At 40.7% G+C, this 18,893-nt stretch overlaps 1 pseudogene; it reads left to right on the forward strand.

The window, feature by feature from the left end:
- On the forward strand, positions 1-16,316 carry LOC118649782 (annotated as a pseudogene).
- The last annotated feature ends 2,577 nt before the right edge of the window (positions 16,317-18,893 follow it).

Here is an 18,893-nt window from a genome sequence, read left to right on the forward strand (position 1 = left end):
ATGACAAGCTGCCGAAGTGGTGGTGCAACACCATGTGGCATTTGTTATGTTCTAAACCTCAGGTATGAAAGGCCGGGCTGTTCGCAGACCAAAAGTAAGTAGGTCACCCTTCTTTACAATCCCCAAGCTTTCAAAAAAGACACCTCATTTTTTTTGATGTCCAGATGTTATATACAATTTCTCAGTGGTAGGAAGCTTTGAAAACATCTGTGCACATAATAGATGACATGAGTGTCTAAACTAGGACACATAGTTTGGGAAACATAAGTCAACTTCAGTGTGAAAAAATTAACTGGCAAAATGGGGTAGCTAATGCTTTTTGAGTAATTACTATGTGCTAAGCACTGCTCTAACTGCTTTATATGTATGAATACACTTACTCCTTATAATAATCCTATGAGGTAGGGATCATTATGATCATCTCCATTTGTTATATCAAGAGCCGGAGGCACAGCAAGTTAGATAAATGGACTCATGGTCACTCAACGAGGAAGTGGTGAAGTCAAGATTTGAACTCAGAGAATCTGGCTCTGGAGCCTGTGTTCTGAACCCAGATGCTGCGTCATCCTCTTTCATAATTATGCAGAGTAACTTTTTCTATATCTAAGATATACCTGGATGATTAATGCCTTATCTCAATTATTTACTGTAATAAAATCTTTGAGGTTTTCTTATTTTTTATTGAGCATTTGTAATCAGTGAGAACATCTAATGATGTTTAATACTATTAACTATTTTGAGAAGCAACTATTTTGTAACTTTAAAAACAAACAAGCAGAAATAACTTTCTGTTTAGTGTATCTTAACCAAAAATGCCTCCTCTAGTCATGATTGTTATTCTTACTTTTACTTATTCTGTCTCAGGGTTTGTTGTTGACGAATGTGCCTGGTTGAGAGTCAAGGACAACTTTTGAGATGTTCTTCCTCTGAGGAGTCCACACTGCACTAGAACTACTTTGTCCTGGGTAATCCCAGGATTCGATAAAAGAATTATTCATTAGACATGAAACATAGTAAGAAAAGTACCTTTCTATATTTAATAGATTTTTTAGAACCTTGCTTCAAATGAAATATTTTAATATTTATGCATAAGTATTTTAATGGCAAAATTAATTTTGATAGAGGAAGCATTTGCATTATAAAAAGACATAATATATGCTTTTTATAAACCAAGATGAGATGGAAATCTAGCAACTGATACCACAAATGAACAAAAGTGTGGATTAGATCTAGGAGGCATTGCACCTGGGAGGGGAGTTTGCAGAAAACTTTGCTTTAATACGTCCACATTTATACATAAAATAAGATTGCTGAGGGGGAGATTTATAAATTATTTCAGAAAACCAAATTTTTTAATACCCTTCAGCTGGAGAAGAAGCAACTGTTTACCTGCAAATAATCAATATGCTAATTTTAGATAATTCTTTTCTAGACATTAATCTAATCACATGTAAGAACCACTATTATGGTAGTTTTTTGATTAGTTTGCATTGTCTTAGGCAACTTACAGTTTTTTCAAAGATTGAATTTCTTTTAAAATAGTCTATAATTTAACATTTCTGTTCGTCCTGCTGTTCTTTCTTTGCTTTCTCCAAGTGGTTGCTCTCAAGTGCTCCTCTAATTTACAGGCTGCATATTTTCTATTCCTGTCCATAATCCTTGGAAAATAAAGTAATTGTTCAATGGGTAGTAATACGAATGCATAAATGTGTCCCCACTGAAGGATTAACATAATTTAATGTGCATGCAACAAAATTAAAATGGCCAATACGGAATATAATTCTTATTTACATTTTGAAATGATGGTAACAAAGGGCTCTGTTACCTGTTTGGTAAATGCAAACTCCACATTAATTTAAGCTCTTTGAAAATTCTACAGACAATATAAACTATATCTTAAGTTTTCATTGCTGAATTAAAACTTCTTTGGTTAGGTGTAGAATAGGAATAAATATCTTCAAAGGACTGAATATCTGTGCCCTCCCCCCAATTCTATTTTGAAACACTATTACCAATGTAATATTTGAAGACTGGGACTTTGGGAGGTAATTAGGTCATGAGGATGGAGCCCTCATGATGGAATTAGTGACCTTTTATGTTTATTTTAAAAAATATATCTTTATTGTTGAAAGTATTACAGATGTCCCCTTCCCTCACCCCCACCTCCCATTGACTCCCTCAATCCCACTCCCAACCCCTTCCCCAGGCCTTCATGGCACTATGATGGGTTATGCATATATGCATATACGTTCTTGGTTAATATCTTCCTGCCGCTCCCTCCACCCTTCCCATGAAATTCACCAGTCTGTCCCATGCTTCCAGGTCTCTGGATCTATTTAGAAGAGACAGAGCTTGGTTGCTCTCTCTCTGCCACATGAGGATCCACGGGGAAGATGGTCATCTGTAAATCAGGAGAAGGGTTCCCACTAAAACCCAACCATGCTGGCACCCCAATCTTGAACTTCCAGCCTTCAAAACTGTGAGAAATAAATTTATGTTGTTTAGTTTATGGTATTTCTTATAATGTCCTGAGCAGCCTAAGATAATCCATAAAGAATAAAACATAATAATCTAATTTCTCCTGAACTTTATATAAAATTAGCCATTAATCTACATTAATATGTAGCAAAGATATGCAAGCAGAATGTGCACTGCATAAGGTGTGCACATATCAAGGTAGACTAGGTAATAATGCTTATCTTAAATTATATAGATCCATTTAGGTTCTTTGGGTTTCATCATTTGACTTTATTTATTTATTTATTTTGGGCTTGAACTGCTTATTTATTTCAAATTTTACAACATATACTTATCTTTTGAGGAAATGTAGACAGCTGATATTAGGATAGAGCTTAAATTGCAAGAAATACTCAATTGTAATAAAAGACATACAACAGAAACAATATTTGGCTCATTTTAAATTTTACTGGAATTATGTGTCAAGTTAAGATGTGCAAGAGAGAGGATGGGTTATGAATTAAATTTTATGTCCTACTCATCATTTTTAGAAAGCAAAATCAATTTAAGACATCGGTTTTCAACAGTATTCTTTTTAAAAATATATATTTTATTGATCTTTTACAGAGAGGAAGGGAGAAGGGTAGAGAGTTAGAAACATTGATGGGAGAGAAACATTGATCAGCTGCCTCCTGCATACCTCCTACTGTGGATGTGCCCACAACCAAGGTACATGCCCTTGACCAGAATCGAACCTGGGACCCTTCAGTCTGCAGGCCAATGCTCTATCCACCCAGACAAACCGGTTAGGGCTCAAAAGTATTCTTATGTATAACTAAAACACGAGATATGTAATATTTGATACAATAAAGATTCATGCTTTCCAGCCTCTTGAGACATCTGTCTTCATGACAGAGATGAAAAATACCAACTCATGAATTATGTAACCTTGAGAAGATTTCCAATTTCTTCTTATAAGCATGAACAAATGTCATAATAAAGACCAACTATCATTTGTTACATACAAAATCTGTGGGGTTAAATTTTTTTTCTGGATCTCAACAACCATAGGTGATATTTATGAGAAATGACATGTACTGAGTTCAGTTGAGAAAGTAAAAGATTCTATATCTCCATCAACTTGTGAGAAGTTTCATCATTTCAATTCCCTGCAGACAGCCCAGTGACCTTTACTTTCCCTGAACTCATATGGTATATGACAGTCATTTGGCCATCAGTTGTGCACTGAGTTAATTCATCTTCTGTATGTTTCAGTACACATGTAGGAATATATAGAGAGATATGTATTGTTGTTCTGGTTCAGTGGAAATTTACACGAAGGAAGTTCATTGAGAATGCTTTGGGTAACAGTGGGAGGAAAGAAGGGAAGGGGCAAGTTAAACTTCAATTGCAATGTAAATGCAGGTGCAACATTCTCTGCTAGTCCTTCAGGGAGAAGCCTAACTTGGGGAGACATTAAAATTTTTTTTAACTGATTTTTTCTTTCTTTCTTTTTCAAAGAGAAAGAGGAAGAAAGTGGGGGGGGGGGGGGAGAGAGAGAGAGAGAGAGAGAGAGAGAGAGAGAGAGAGAGAGAGAGAGAGAGAAACATCCATGAGAGAATGAAACATCCATTGGTTGCCTCCTGCATGCCCCCATCCTGGACCAACTCCACAACCTGGGCATGTTCCCTAAACTGGGAATTGAACCTGCAACACCTCAGTACATGGAGGAGGCCCAACCAACTGAGCCACATAGGCCAGGGCTGGCTGAGGCATTTCTTTTTGTTTGAAGGAGATTCCCAGGGAGGGACTTTCTTTTGAGCAGCCCATTGGTAGTCAAAGCTTCTGACACATGATGAAATGAGAGCCTTGGTCCTGCAACAGGGACCTGGGAGCTGCACCAGGAAGTAGTGGATGCAGGATGAATAGCATAGCCTCAAGAATCAGAGGGGCTGGTTTAAAACTGGTTTCTACTACATACTGGCTGTGTAACCTTGGCCAAGTTGCTGAACTTTTCTGTCCCTACCAAGTGGGGATAAGAATTCTGTAGGTAACTCATTGGGTTATTGTGGAAATTGATGAATTAACATGTGTAAAGTGCATAGCAGGTCTTAGAATATTGTGAACACTCTACAATTGTTAGCTGTTATTATTAGAGGTTCTATAAAAACAGTGAAACCATTTCTAAAACTAAATTACCCTATACAGGAATATTTGTTCCTGTATAGGCCAGCAGGGGCCAGTAATGAGTAACCCCCCCCCCCCCCCCCCCCCCCCCTCCCCCAAATCTCCAGCCAGGGCTCTAGTTGCTTAAAACACTGAGAATTTATTCCTTGCTGGTGCTACATATACGTCATGGGTGGCTGGTGTTTTTCTCACTCTAGGAACCAAGTTGAAAGTAGACACTACCTGGATCATTGCCATTGCTATGGCTTAAAAAAAGAGATAGTATTTTATTTCATTTTAAAGAGATAGTATTTAAATGCATGTTGACTCTTAAAACTTCCACCTGGAAATGATATATGTCATTTCCACTCACATGTCATTGGACAAAACATATCACATGGGTACAAATAACTCTAAGGGGTGGAGATGGAAATTCAATCCGACTCTTTTCTGGAAGAAAAGCCAGAATGACTTCATAACAGCACTAATAGCTGTTACAGTTTAATTTTTAAAAATAGTGATAGCTAACTTTTCTTAAGTACTTATTATGTAACAGGTACTGTGCTAAACAGCAATACTATGAAATAGATCCTATTAATCTCCTAATATTGTATATTAAAATAACAAAATAAAACTGAGACTTAGAGAAAGTTGATCAGCATCTAGTTAGTGGTAAGTCAAACTCAGGACTATTCGATCTCGAAACTCACATTCAATAACTACTATTCTATATCCTCCCAAGAAATTCAGTGGCACCTGCATGACTCAAAATATTTCCAAAACACATGCTCAATTTTTTTAATCCTCATCTGCGAATATGTTTTTATTGAGTTTTAGAGAAAGAGGAAGGGGATGAGAGAAACACTGATGTGAGAGAGAAACATCAATTGGTTGCCTTCCATACACACCCCAAAGGGGATCAAACTAGCAACCTAGGTATGTGCCCTGACTGGAAATTGAATTAGTGACCTTTTGGTGTGTGGGAGGATGTTATAACCAAGCCACCTGGCCAGGTCTCTATTTTTTAACTTTAAAAAATGGCTGTTGGAGTCTATAATTTGTAGGAACTTGCCTCCCAACATGTTGTGAAGTCTCAACTGTAGAAGTTTCTTATGCTCATGATGGTGTTGGATGGATAAATAGATGAATAGAGTAGCCTTCTCCCATTGGGAAACTCAGTCAGACGAATAAAGGCTCCACCTTTTTCAGCACAAGAAGCTGAAGAGCCCTGGGGTCATCCTCCTTCCAGACAGCCCGACTGTGGACAAGGCCTGGAGTGATGCACATAACTTCTGCTCACATTCTATTGGTCGGAAAGTCAGTCACAGGACTCCTCCTGTCAGCTACAAGGAAGGCTGGGAAATGAGGATAGCCGTATGCCTAGTCAGTAAGTCTTGCTCATGATACATGACTATGCTTTATGTTTTCCTGGGATGGAAGAGACCTTAAGGTGGAGTAAATACACTCGAGGTTAGCAAGGTGTATCTCAAAGTCACCTCTTTGTTTCGCCTGCATTCCCCTCCCTTTTCAGTACTCCAGAATAATAGTCTGATTTGGGTTTATCCCACTCTCTAACATTTAGTATCTTGCATTTCTTAACATGTTTTATACTTTGCCTTTGTGCTAATGGAAGGTTATAGTTAGACATTTTTTTGAAGCTTCATGAATATTCACCTTTAAATAGTAACACAAAAATGTGTTCATCTTGGCTAATTAAATCATTGTCCACCTTTTAACAAGCATTTAACTTGCTAAACAGGATTTTTTACCTTTTTAAATTGTAATGTGAGTTTTTGTAACCTCTTTTAGCGTAGTAATGCAGGACAATGTAACTTGTTTACTGCAGGAATGCAAGCAGTAAACAAGTCTATAGTCTGACCCAGAGAAGGGTTTCACATGCTCCTGGGCCAGCAGTGTGTGTTTGGGGTCCCACCAGACCACCAGATCACGCTGAGGTCTGATAAGAAAGCAGCACCTTCTGGTATATCCTTCAGATAGGCCCTTTCAGACCATGATAAGAGTTTTCATGGAGTCCCACCAGGGATGTAAAGAGTGGGAGGGGCCGGGGAGCAGATTGCTGAACTAGAAGGAAATTTTGAAAGCTGTTGAAGTGAATTGGGAGGTTTAGCTCTTAGTAATTTTTAGGTGCTTTCTCCTTTAGGCTGGGCAGCTGCTGCTGTGTTGCCTACTCCCGTGATTAATCTTGAAGTTAATAAAGAGTCTTAAGATTGGGTTCTGGATTGTCCCATGATTTTGGGGTGGCCTTCGTTACTGGGAGCATGAAAAAAAATTTAAATGCTTTCACAGGCATAATATTATTTTGATTCTGTCACCTAGGGAGGTAAGGGGCTATGTTCTTCCTACTCAACTTTGAGTTTCTAGCTCAGTCCAGGGTTTGTGTATTTGTTGCATGAAGCATGTATTATCAACAGTTTTAAAAGTTAGCAGGTCAGATACCTGCATCACCATTTTATAGAAGAAAAAATAGGTTCAGTGATATTATGACTTACCTTAGGTCATATAGTTGATAATAACACTTTGAATTTTGAAGCAAGTTCTTCTGATTCACTTTTCATTGGTCTTTCTACCCAACCATGCTGCTTATCACATTCCTTTGAATGTACTCAGGAGTAGCAAATATTCATTTTTTGAGGATACATTCCAGTTTTTGGAAATAGCCAAAAGTAGGCCAGTCTTAAGTGTGGTGAATAAAGTTGGTGACTAAGTTAGATAATGCTATTTTGTATTTTAAAAAACGAGGTATAGCTATAAACAAACACATTTTTTGGGGGTCATAAACTGGCACACAATATATGTTCCTTAAATATTTGTTAGCTTTATTTTAGAAAGTGCAAGTTATGGGGTGGGGCCACAACATTAGTAACAAAGAAACAGAAGTTCAGGAGGATGAGGCCCAGAAATCAGGATTTTAAAAAGATTCCCAGGTGATTCTAATGTGCAGCCAAGGTTGAGAACCATTGATTTACAGAAATACTTTTATTGACATGGAATTAAATGTAGTGACACTATAATTTGTGAAAAAGTAGCATTATCCCATATTTGTAAATAATATAAATGCATACATATTTATATATACACATGTGTATGTTTACATATATACATATACATATTTTATGTATAATTATTTTCTCTTGAGATGGGAATATACACAGGAAGAGGAATTAGAATGGCTTCAGATTTCATAGAAACAATATTGGGGAAGAACAATGGAGCCCTATTTTCTACCTCCTAAGGGTAAACAGTTTTCAACCTAGAAATCTGTACTGGGCCAAATTGCTACTGAGGTGTATGGACAGATTAATTGTCACTGGAGTGTAAGGACCGTCTTAAAACATTTACTCTTATGTACCCTTTCTCAGGAGGCTATTGAAGGGTGGACTCCACTAAAACAAGGAGGTAAGTTATAGTCTTTTATGTAAGTGTCCTTGCTTATTAAACCTGCTTCTTTCTGGGGTCTCTCTTTGCACTGCTGTGTAGGGGGCCAATTTTGGATTTCACCCAGGGAACTCCAGAGCTTGGGAACCAACACTAGTGCATTCCAGAAAAAGATGGGAAAGCCCTTAACTCTTTCATGTCCCAACTTGAGTTAATTTCTTACGCCAGGCAAGATCTTAGCTATGGACCAATGGCATACCCTACACAGGGACAACCAGTAGGAAGCTGGTGCTTTGTTAATTTGGGGGAACAGTGGCAGGGAGGCTGCTCAGCCTGCTTAGTGGCTGACACCAGGATCCTTTCCTGGTCTAACATTTGATGTGTTTTTCTATGATCCAAAGCATAACCTAATGGGGGACAGTTTATATGACGTTCTAACATGAAACCCCAGGTTAGGGAGTGCATAATAAAATATTTATTTATAGCACTCTTTCCTGAATAGATATAGTAAAAATGATGCAAAACCTACCAGCAGGGCAGAAAGTTAATGATTTTTTTGCTTTGATCTTTTTTACTACGTCTTTGTTTTTCAGACTCCTACACTTCCTTGCCCTCCTCTCCCCCTCAACCTAGTAACAAAGTTGCTACTGTGTTGAGACTTTTACTATAACTGCAGAGGAGAAATCATTAGGGTTTCTGTGGACTTATGTTTATGTTGAGGAGTGCATATGTCATTCTGTCTGCACGTGTGAACTGTCTAAAGCAGAACAATCTGTAAATCCAAAAGAAAACAAACAAAATTGGAAGTATTCTATTCTCACGGAGAGAGATGCACAAAGTAAGGTGAATTGCCATTCCACCTGAGTTCTGAACGTCTATTCGCTTCCTGCCTGGGTGACTGAAGGTGCCATCTGTTTCCCAAACTTTCAAGGGAAGGATGGCGATGAGAGCTTCCATGTGAAATGATAGCACTTGTCAAAAATGAAGCACCAGGATTGTATCTCTGAGTCTCACGATTCATAAGTTGCTTTTTCCTTCCTCCTTTCTTTGACTCAGTTGGAGTGTATGGTACTGTAAGGCTTGGAAAAATAGTCTATCACAAATGCAACCATTTCATTTCCTACATGTTTTTCTAAAGTTTCCTCCAGGGTTGTATGCATCCCTACGGAAAATCTCTCAGAAATTTTAAGAATAGCCAATGAATCCTTTTGAAATAATTGGGGGAAAAGCAAAAATGCTGTTTACTTTTACTACTGAGAAAGATGCAACTCAAAACAAACTTAACCATTAAACCTCTTTTTTTTTTTTTCTTAAAATTTGGCATACATGTAAAAGCAACAATAAGCTCCCAAAAAAGTGTTCCTAGAAATGTAAATAAAATCATGTTCATTACTCCTAAATGTCAGTGTACAATATAATTTTCAAGTCAATTTTGAGGGGATTTATATATAATGTACTTAGGATCTTAAGTAGCATATTCCTGTTGGATGGTTTATATGTTATGTATTGATAATGCTACACTACTAATAAGGCACAAGAGAGAAACTTGTGCTCAAGGAAATGTGATAAAAATACAAGTAGTATTTTATCCCCTAGCCTCAATAATCTGCAAAATGATGATAACAATGATTTCTTCTCTACCTTACAGTATGTTTTACACTATTAGTTAATAATGCTAATCTTAACACGGCTATTTATCACCTCATTGTCCTTAAGGAGGGTACCAAGGAAATCATATAAACATTGATATCTGTATTTCTAGCTCATTAGCTTACATGGGCATAATTACAGGATTTTAGCCTGATATCCACCTTCCCCCACCACCTCTTCCAAAGTGTGCCTTGGTAGTGCCGTTGGATTCCCATGGGGCGGGGGGGGGGGGGGGGGGGGGGCGGCGGGGGCCTGCCCCACATGTGTGGGAACGAAATCTGCTATTCTTCTGTTCTATCTTCTTTCTTAAGAGGCACGTCCATGAGAACACCCCTCTCCCACTTCTCCGACAAGTGAGGTGACATTCCCACTGCTGTCTTGTTCCCCCTTAGTTCCTGCAGGACACATCCACAGTGGTCCTTCTTCCCAGAAATGGAAAGCATGTTCGCATTGCTTTTTAACTTTTCACCTGCATCTTAAAGCAACATGCATGGTGTGTGCTTTTAAATTATATAACGTTCTTCATAAAACGGCCACTTCAGCTTTTACTTGTGGTTCTGCCCCTAGAAGCACAAGCCTTTGTTCTGAGCCAGCCTGGGGAGCACATCCCATTCCGCCCTGATTTCCATCCTCCTTCCTCTTCTGTTTCTTCCTTAATCATCACCTCTCTCCTTTAGAAAGCAATGCACACACACATACAGGAACACCCCCCACCACCTCCACCACCAACAAAAACATCAATAATCCCCTTTCAAAAAATTATTAACTCATGCAAACAGATGAGAGAGATGAGGGGAGAGACAAGATTGCCAGCCCCAGATCAGCAATCATAGCTGACTCAGTCTAAACAAATAATGATATGGCATTGATGAGCACACTAGAGAATCACTAATTGAATTTTATGACCAGGTCTAAAATAAATATCTTAAAGCCTGTTATATAAAAACACTTTTTAAAGAACTTTATTGTTGAAAGTATTTCAGATGTCACCCCTTCTCCCCTCATTGATCCCCCCGCCCCCCTTTACACTGATGGAATAAAGTATCCCTGGGAAATAATGAGATTCTGACAATAAGGTTATTTAAGTAGATGTATGACCAACCTTAAGGCGATTTTCAAAATATGCTGCCTTCATTACTGGGTTGGATGATTCTTGAGGGCAAGCTATCATTTATTCACTTTGTATATTATATAACAATGGAATTTCTAGAGAATTTTCATATATAAATCCATTCTACTCTTTGCAAGTGTCTCGTGAAATAAAGTGGGAACTATGCTTATTTAAAGGGGTTATAGCGCTAATAAATAGCAGAATTGGAATCTGACACCAGGCCAATTACATCCCTCAATTTTACATATATTGCCCAATGCAAATGTTCAATGAATGTTCATCTTTTGGTTGGCTGGTGAGGTCTGTTGCTTGGTGGGTTAAGAAAGTGAACCTAAAGGAGGCTTTTTGATCATCCATATTTGCCACAAGGTTCAAAGATGTCTTGGATCACACACACACACTCACACACACACTCACACATACCCCAGAAAATTCTTTTGGTTTCATTATTTTTTCTCCCTCTCAACTGAGCTCAAATATGTGAAATCTATAGGATTTCATGTCACACCAAAGTGTGCAAACTAGTAGTACTTAGGGTCTGATAATTTTCAGGGCAGGAGCCTTTCATCTCTGTATTTCTGCCTGATGCTACACAGTACTACCATTTTTATTATATAATTAAAGAAAGAATGGATGGATGGATGGGTAGATGGAAGTATGAGTGGGTAGATGTGTGGATGGGTGGATGGAAGTAACCAGGGCCTCCAGTGTCTGTGACTCAAAGGGCTTGGCCCAGGTTTTGAAGATTCATATTGTGGCCATTATTTAATGAATTCTCCTTAACTTTCTGGTAAAAAAATCTTTCTTTCAACCGAGACATTTTGCCACATTGCTTCTGATGAGTGGCTTCTATGGGACTATAATTCACCAGTTCTTTTGTGGCTCTTCTCTCAAGCCCAGCTTATTGTTAATTCTCTGTGTCTAAATTGTTCTGGGTCCTGTGTCTGCTCCAAGATAGGCTGCTAAGGAAGCAAGGCTTCTTTTAGCAACTGCAAATTCAGGACACCAGGACCAAGAGCACAGTTGTTATATGATTTATGGCTGGAGGTGTGCACTCTGTGTGCTATTGGTCAATGATGATAAAGTAGATACCAGCACTTCTGGGGATTTCCTGCTGTCCCTTCAACAACCATCACTTAGAAGCATTTAATCAGATATAAATTCCGGGGATGGGAAAACCTTGTCAGATTGCCATTGCACTGAGGACTTCCTCTTTAGATTTTTCTCAACGAGTAAAAGTAGTATTTCACATTTACCTGCATAAAATTTTGTCTGTTCTTTCCCTGCTTGAGCAGATGAAATGTCACCAGGTAACATGACAACTGCTCTGATCCCTAGTTTTCATTTTGGTTCCAAGTGGCCACAGAGACAAGTTCTCCAGGAAGCTTTCACCGTTACTACCAACAGGTAGTCATCCATGTCTCCTTACCTAGTCGGACTAAGTCTTCTAATTTTAATCTCCTTCTAATAACCAAACAGGCAACCCACATTTCCCCCAAAAAATTGGAATGTGAAAAATTCATGAGGAAGGGGACATTGAATATTTGAATGTAGTGTCAAAGTATGTTTACACATGTTTATAGTGTTACTGTGCTATGTAGACTGGAGTTTATAAATCTGAAGGTTTGGCAATAGTTCCCAAAGTGTGGTTCTCCACCAGCAGCCGTATCAGTATCGCTTGGGAACTGTTAGAATGCAGATTCGTGAGCCCTACCCTAGACCTCTGCATCAGAGGCTCTGGGACGGGCCAGCAAGCTGAGCTTTTTGATCCACAGATGCTTCAGATGCACACTGAAGTTTAAGAAGCCTGGTTTTAGGATGCGCACAAGAATGAACCTTTTTGTCTTTTTAGAACAATAGTGTGGACAAATTAAATTGTCTCTTTCTTTGAAGAGCATTTAATCACACTGAACAATTATTCATACCTATCTCTCAAACATATGTCAATCCTATTAGAAATGCTATTTCCCCTTCACTTAAGAGGGCCAAAAAGGGTAACATCCCTCCAATGTATGGGTGTCCTCGAGAATGAGGACTCCAAGAATTGAAATGAAACATATGTGCAAATAGTTCTTAGTACTGAATTGTTGTAACAAGGCCTACCTTTGCACAGGAAATATCAACAAGAATTACCCCTTACCCCTTTGCTGAGAGAGGAGTAGGAGAAGATGTGGGAGTAAAGTAAGGGCATAAAACAATACATTAAAAACGGCATTACAATATGAAAAGCAGCTTATGTTTAATCATAGATAAAAAGAGGGAGTATGTATGCATTTAATGACTCTCTAAGCCAGTACTTTAAACTTTTATTGTTGTTTTTATTGCCTGGAATTCCATCTCTCTGTGACAGTGTTAGCAGTAATGTAGTAACCTGTGGTGAATACATTACACACCAGTCCATAAGTAATCAGCTGACATTCACTGAGTGCTTGACATGTGCCCCAAACTGGGTTCAAACAAGGGAACACTGAAAATATGGTGTCTGCTTTTCAACAAGCTTACAATCTAGTTGGAGAGATTGGAGTAAAATAAAAATCTTTGGGCTCAATAAAATAACACGATCAATACTGAGCTGGTATGACACAGACTGCAAATGCAGGAGGTGTGCGCCATGGATGTGCTCATTCTGAGTGTCTAGTATTTAAGAAAGATGGCTTCAGGGGGTATGTGGACCTCAAAGGATGCTTTCCCTTGGTGGTGGATAATTTGCAGAATTGGCCTCAATTCTCCCCCTTCCTATGTCTCTGTCCTTTGACAATGCAAGTTTTTAGCTACCCACTTTAAGAGTCTACTCCTCCACCCCTGGAATTTGACTGGCTTTGGAATGATGGCAGTGACAAAGTGCCAGTTGTGAGCTTACCAGGGGTGGGCAAACTTTTTGACTCAAGGGCCACAATGGGTTCTTAAACTGGACCAGAGGGCCGGAACAAAAGCATGGATGGAGTGTTTGTGTGAACTAATATAAATTCAAAGTAAACATCATTACATAAAAGGGTACGGTCTTTTTTTTTTTTTTTTTTAGTTTTATTCATTTCAAACGGGCCGTAGTTTGCCCACAGCTGGCTTAGGCATTAAGGTGCCTTGTTTGTTTCTGACCATGCTCTTGGAATATGCCCAGGTGCCATAAATAAGCCCAGGCTAAGCCAGATGAAGGGAAAGAGACCCGATTTTTCAAGAGATAAACTGTCTCAGCTGAGGCCACTGAGACTAGTCAGCCCCCAGCAGAGCCATCAGTGAGCCTGGCTCAGAACAGAAGAACCTGCTAGCTGAGCCCAGTCAGAATTGCCAACCCACAGAATCCTGGGCTCAATAAATGGATATTGTTTTAGGCCATCACATTTTGGACTGGTTTGGCATACAGCAGTAGATAACTGGTACAAGGTCTGAAAGGTGGAGAGAAAGTAGAAAGTGTTCTAGCTAGAGTTGCAATTCCAAAAAGGTTAAGAGTCAGAAATGTGTGAGATCAGGTTAAAGAAGTGAAGACACCTGTAGGATTGGATGTTTGACCACTTTCTTTCAATGAATCGCTAGGAGCACCAATGTTCAAGAGAACATAACTGAAGGCCAGACCTGTACCACTGTGCTGCTCTGGGGTGATATTCTCTTGAAAGCACGTCATCTGGGCATCAGAAATAGGAATCTCTGAATGTTGGAACACAGTGCGCTTCAGGACCCATCCCTCCAAGCTGGACTTGGAGAGAGTGGGACATTGTTTTCTATCCACCTATTTCATGCCAAGAACACAATAAAAGATGTTTGTGGCTTCTATTCTGCATTTATTTTTTATATAAACAATCTAAATCCCATGTGGCATACTTTCAAGAGACTGCTAGAGGTGACTTGTAGAATCTCAGTGTAAAGAATATTATGAACCTCATTCATTTCCACAGGTCTGTAGGTGAGCAGCTCAGGCTCCTGTCCCCACTGCCCCTCCACCCCTGCCACCCCAGCAAGGCTTAGCTGTCACCAAAACCACCTCCAATGACTACTTGTAGGGATTCTTTCCACTTGGTTCACTGCCAGCTGCAAGCATTTGACACCACGTCAGGATATTTGAGTTGCTGAGACCTTGGTTAGATCCACGGTTTAGTGCACCTTGATTTGGAGGAAGTAGGGCAGGGCCTCTATCAGGAAATAAATTTGGAAACCCTGGGAAGAAACTAGTTAAAAGGAAGTGGAATCTTGATGAGCTGCCCAAATTTGAGAAGAATTTTAATCAAGAACACCCTGATTTGGCTAGGTGCACAGCACAAGAGGTGGAGACCTACAGAAACAAGGAAATTACAGTTAGAGGTCACACTGCCCCAAGCCAGTTCTGAATTTTTATGAAGCAAACTTCCCTGCAAAATGTCATGGACGTGATTGCAAGACAGACCTTTACTGAAGTCCTGCTATTCAAGCTCAGGGATGGCCAGTTGCTCTACGTCAGTGGTTCTCAACCTTCCTAATGCCGCAACCCTTTAATACAGTTCCTCATATTGTGGTGACCCCCAATTTCATTGTTACAAATTGAACATAATTAAAGCATAGTGATTCATCACAAAACAATACGTAATTATATATGTGTTTTCCGATAGCCTTAGGCAACCCCTGCAAAAGGGTCATTCGACCCCTAAAGTCTAAGTGGTCTGGATATGGTTGGAATAGCACAGACTGGATCTGGGAAAACATTGTCTTATTTCCAGTGTGCACACCAATCATGAGCCATTCCTAGAGAGAGGTGATGGGCCTATTTGCTTGGTGCTGGCACCGACTTGGGAACTGGCCTAACAGGTGCAACAAGTAGTTGCTGGATTCTCATGCCCATTGATGTCTACTTGCATCTATGGTGGTGCTCCCAAGGGACCACAAATACGTGATTTGAAGACAGGTGTGGAAATCTGTATTGCAACACCTGGAAGACTGATTGACTTTTTGGAGTGTAGGAAAACAAATCTGAGAAGAACCACCTACCTTGTCCTTGATGAAGCACATAGAATGCTTGATATGGACTGTGAACTCAAATAAGGAAAATTGTGGATCATATTAAGACCTGACAGGCAAACCCTAAGGTGGAGTGCAACTTGGCCAAAAGAAGACAGCTTGCTGGAGATTTCCTGGAAGACTGTATTCATATAAACATTGGTGGGCTGGAACTGGGTGCAAACCACAACATTCTCAGATTGTGGATGTGCGTCATGACGTAGAGGAGAATGAAAAACTTATTCATCTGATGGAAGAGACCATGAGTGAGGGGAAGAAAACCATTGGTTTTGTTGAAACCAAAAGGTGAACTTATAGAAAAATGAGGAGAGATGGGGTAGCCTGCCATTGGTATCCATGGTGACAAGAGTCAACAGGAATGTGACTAGGTTCTAAATGAATTCAAACATGAAAAACTCCTATTATGATTTCTAGAGATGTGGCTTCCAGAGGGCTACTTTTTTTTTTAAATACTTTTTTTTTTTTTAAGTCTTTGTGGCAAGGCCTAGGCATGGCAATTGGAGGACTTGAGGGGGGGTGCAGGGCGAGTGATCTGCTGCTTCCAGGCGATTAGAGAGGTGAAAAGCTGAAAGTGGGCAGTCATCTTCAAAAGCTGAACATGCCAACTCTCCCACATACACTGTTCTCTCCAGAGGAGCAAAAAGGACGTTATCCTCACAGTTCACAGTGGTATCCCTCTGTCCCACGCTTTGCATGGCTGCCACGTTGTTTCACACTGTTTACTGTGATCTGTTAGTCTTTGAGTTTCAGTGAGTTTGCTGAAATATTGAAGAAATATTTCCAAACTTCAATATTCAATGACATTTTTTTGTTCAAGCTTGAAGTGGAGAGAGTAGCTTTAAAGGGTACCACGCCTTTTAGAAATCGGTAAGTACCCGCACCTGAGCTCAGAGCAGGAGCAATTTCCCACACTTAGCGGAAAAAGAAAGCAACGTTTTGGAAGTTCCTCCCCCACCTACACAGTGGTGGTCAGGTGGAGCCCTGACAGAGAGAGACGCGTTCTCAAGTGAACCATAGCGTCTTGTATACACTTGCTCAGAGGAGACCCAGTGCATAGAAACAACTTTTAGAGGACAGTATGTTTTTCTTGCAGCTGCAATTGTAAGGTCTGGGCAAGACAAGCAGTGTGGCCAGAATTTTGAACTTCTGATGAGTGTGTAATGCAAAGGACTGAGTACATTTTTGTTTAAAGTTCCTCAAAATGAGCACAGGAAGAGGTTGCTGTGAACCTTGAAGTGGCCCTACTGCACAGAAGTGTTCAGATGTCACCTGATGCTCTGTGAGGGGACTTGCTGACTTGGGAATGCGTTAGGGAATACACATCCTTCTGAAAGCTCTATCCCTGGGTGGGTAAGGTGCAATATATGAAACAACAGGCATAGCAGATCCAGCTACTGCAGCTGCGCCTATGATTAGTTACCCAATGCCAACAGGATATTCTCAATGAGACTTTAGAAGTCTATGAAAATGTCCGTTTTTCACAATTACTCTTTTTATTGTGTGTTAGCAGACAGGATAGTTATTTAAGAAACATGGGAAATGCAAAATGACTTTTTTTTTGCTATTTAAGTTTGATATTTCTCTATATTTCTGAAACAATCTTTAGGGCTTTTTTCTTTTGTACTTGAAAATGCAGGCTGTGTTTTCACAAAAGTAAATGTACAGTGCTTTTTTCTTCTTTTTTTATTACCATTTATCCCCCTATATCAGCGGTTCTCAACCTGTGGGTTGCGATCCCTTTGGGTGTCCAACGACCCTTTCACAGGGTTCGCCTAAGACCATCGGAAAACACATATATAGTTACATATTGTTTTTGTGATTAATCACTATGCTTTAATTATGTTCAATTTGTAACAATAAAATTGGGGGTCACCACAACATGAGGAATTGTATTAAAGGGTCGCGGCATTAGGAAGGTTGAGAACCACTGCCCTATACCATCTTCCTTCTCCCCCCACTTTCCCCCCCCCGACCACATCACCAGGCTGTTATCAGTGTTTTCATGAGCTCTTTCTTTTTTGCTCGTCCCCTCTGGTCCCCCACCCCTACCCCCTCAGCTGTCAGCCTCCTCTCAGTGGCCACTGAACAACAACTTCAACCAGTTTTATTAGGCCGTTGAATATATTTTTCACCATAAAAAAGCCTGAGAGAAATATTTTCCTTTAAATGCTAAAAATGTGTTCTCTTTTAAAAAAACAACAAAAAACCCACGTACTGTTGACAGTATTACAGAGGTCCCCCACTCCACCCCTCTTTGCCCCCCTCCACCCAAGTGTGCTCTCTTTCTGTTGACTGGTACTTGCTTGAAAAGAACATGCCCGGGAGAAGATGGATTCTTGCTTTAAAAGTAGCTCCTGAAATTTTGCAGAACAGGTAGTGGAGAGAGGGACAGGGGACCACTGGAGCAGGGGTGTAGTTAGGATGGGGGGCTGGCATTCAGAACAACATTAACCCACAGCTCTTCATGTCTGGGACCTTTGGTTCCAGTGGCCACAGAAACCTCTTTCATTTCTTTTCATATATTTTAAAAAATGACGAGTTGACAAAGTACCATCAACTTTACACGAAACGGCCTTGTTGAGCAACAATGCTCATGGCAGCAGCACCGCACGTCATAAACCCTCGGCGAGAAGGGATTTCACCGGGAGGAAAGGCGAGGGATTTCACCCGGAGGAAAGGCGAGGGTAATTGTCTCCGGAGAACGGAGTGAGAGCGCGTCAGGCCCGAGGTGCTCGCTGCGCGTGCGTTCGTCTGCAGGCGAGCGAGCGTGACACAAAGTTGCTTAATTGCTGCTCGTCTCCCGTGAACATGTGGCTCCCTTTGACTTTCAAGTAACCACTTCTCCCCAAACTTTTCTGCAGCGACGACCTGCATCGCCGGTGCCTCCCCTTCCGCGTCGGCTACCCCCCTCCCCCGCGCGGTCGGCCGGCTAACAGGTGCCGCTCGCTGAAGCGTCGCCGCTCGCTCCCCGGGACGTCGGCGCGGCCCACTCGGACTGCAGCCGGCCCGCCGCCCGGCCGCCCATTGCAGCAATCGGGGCGGCGGCGGGGGCGGCGGCGCGCGGGGCCGGGAGGCCCGCGGGGGCCCGGCTCCGGCCGCGGCAGGGGGACGGCGGGCGCGGGGCGCGCGG

Source organism: Myotis myotis, unplaced genomic scaffold (genome assembly GCF_014108235.1).
Source record: "Myotis myotis isolate mMyoMyo1 unplaced genomic scaffold, mMyoMyo1.p scaffold_m19_p_3, whole genome shotgun sequence".
Lineage (NCBI taxonomy): Eukaryota > Metazoa > Chordata > Mammalia > Chiroptera > Vespertilionidae > Myotis > Myotis myotis.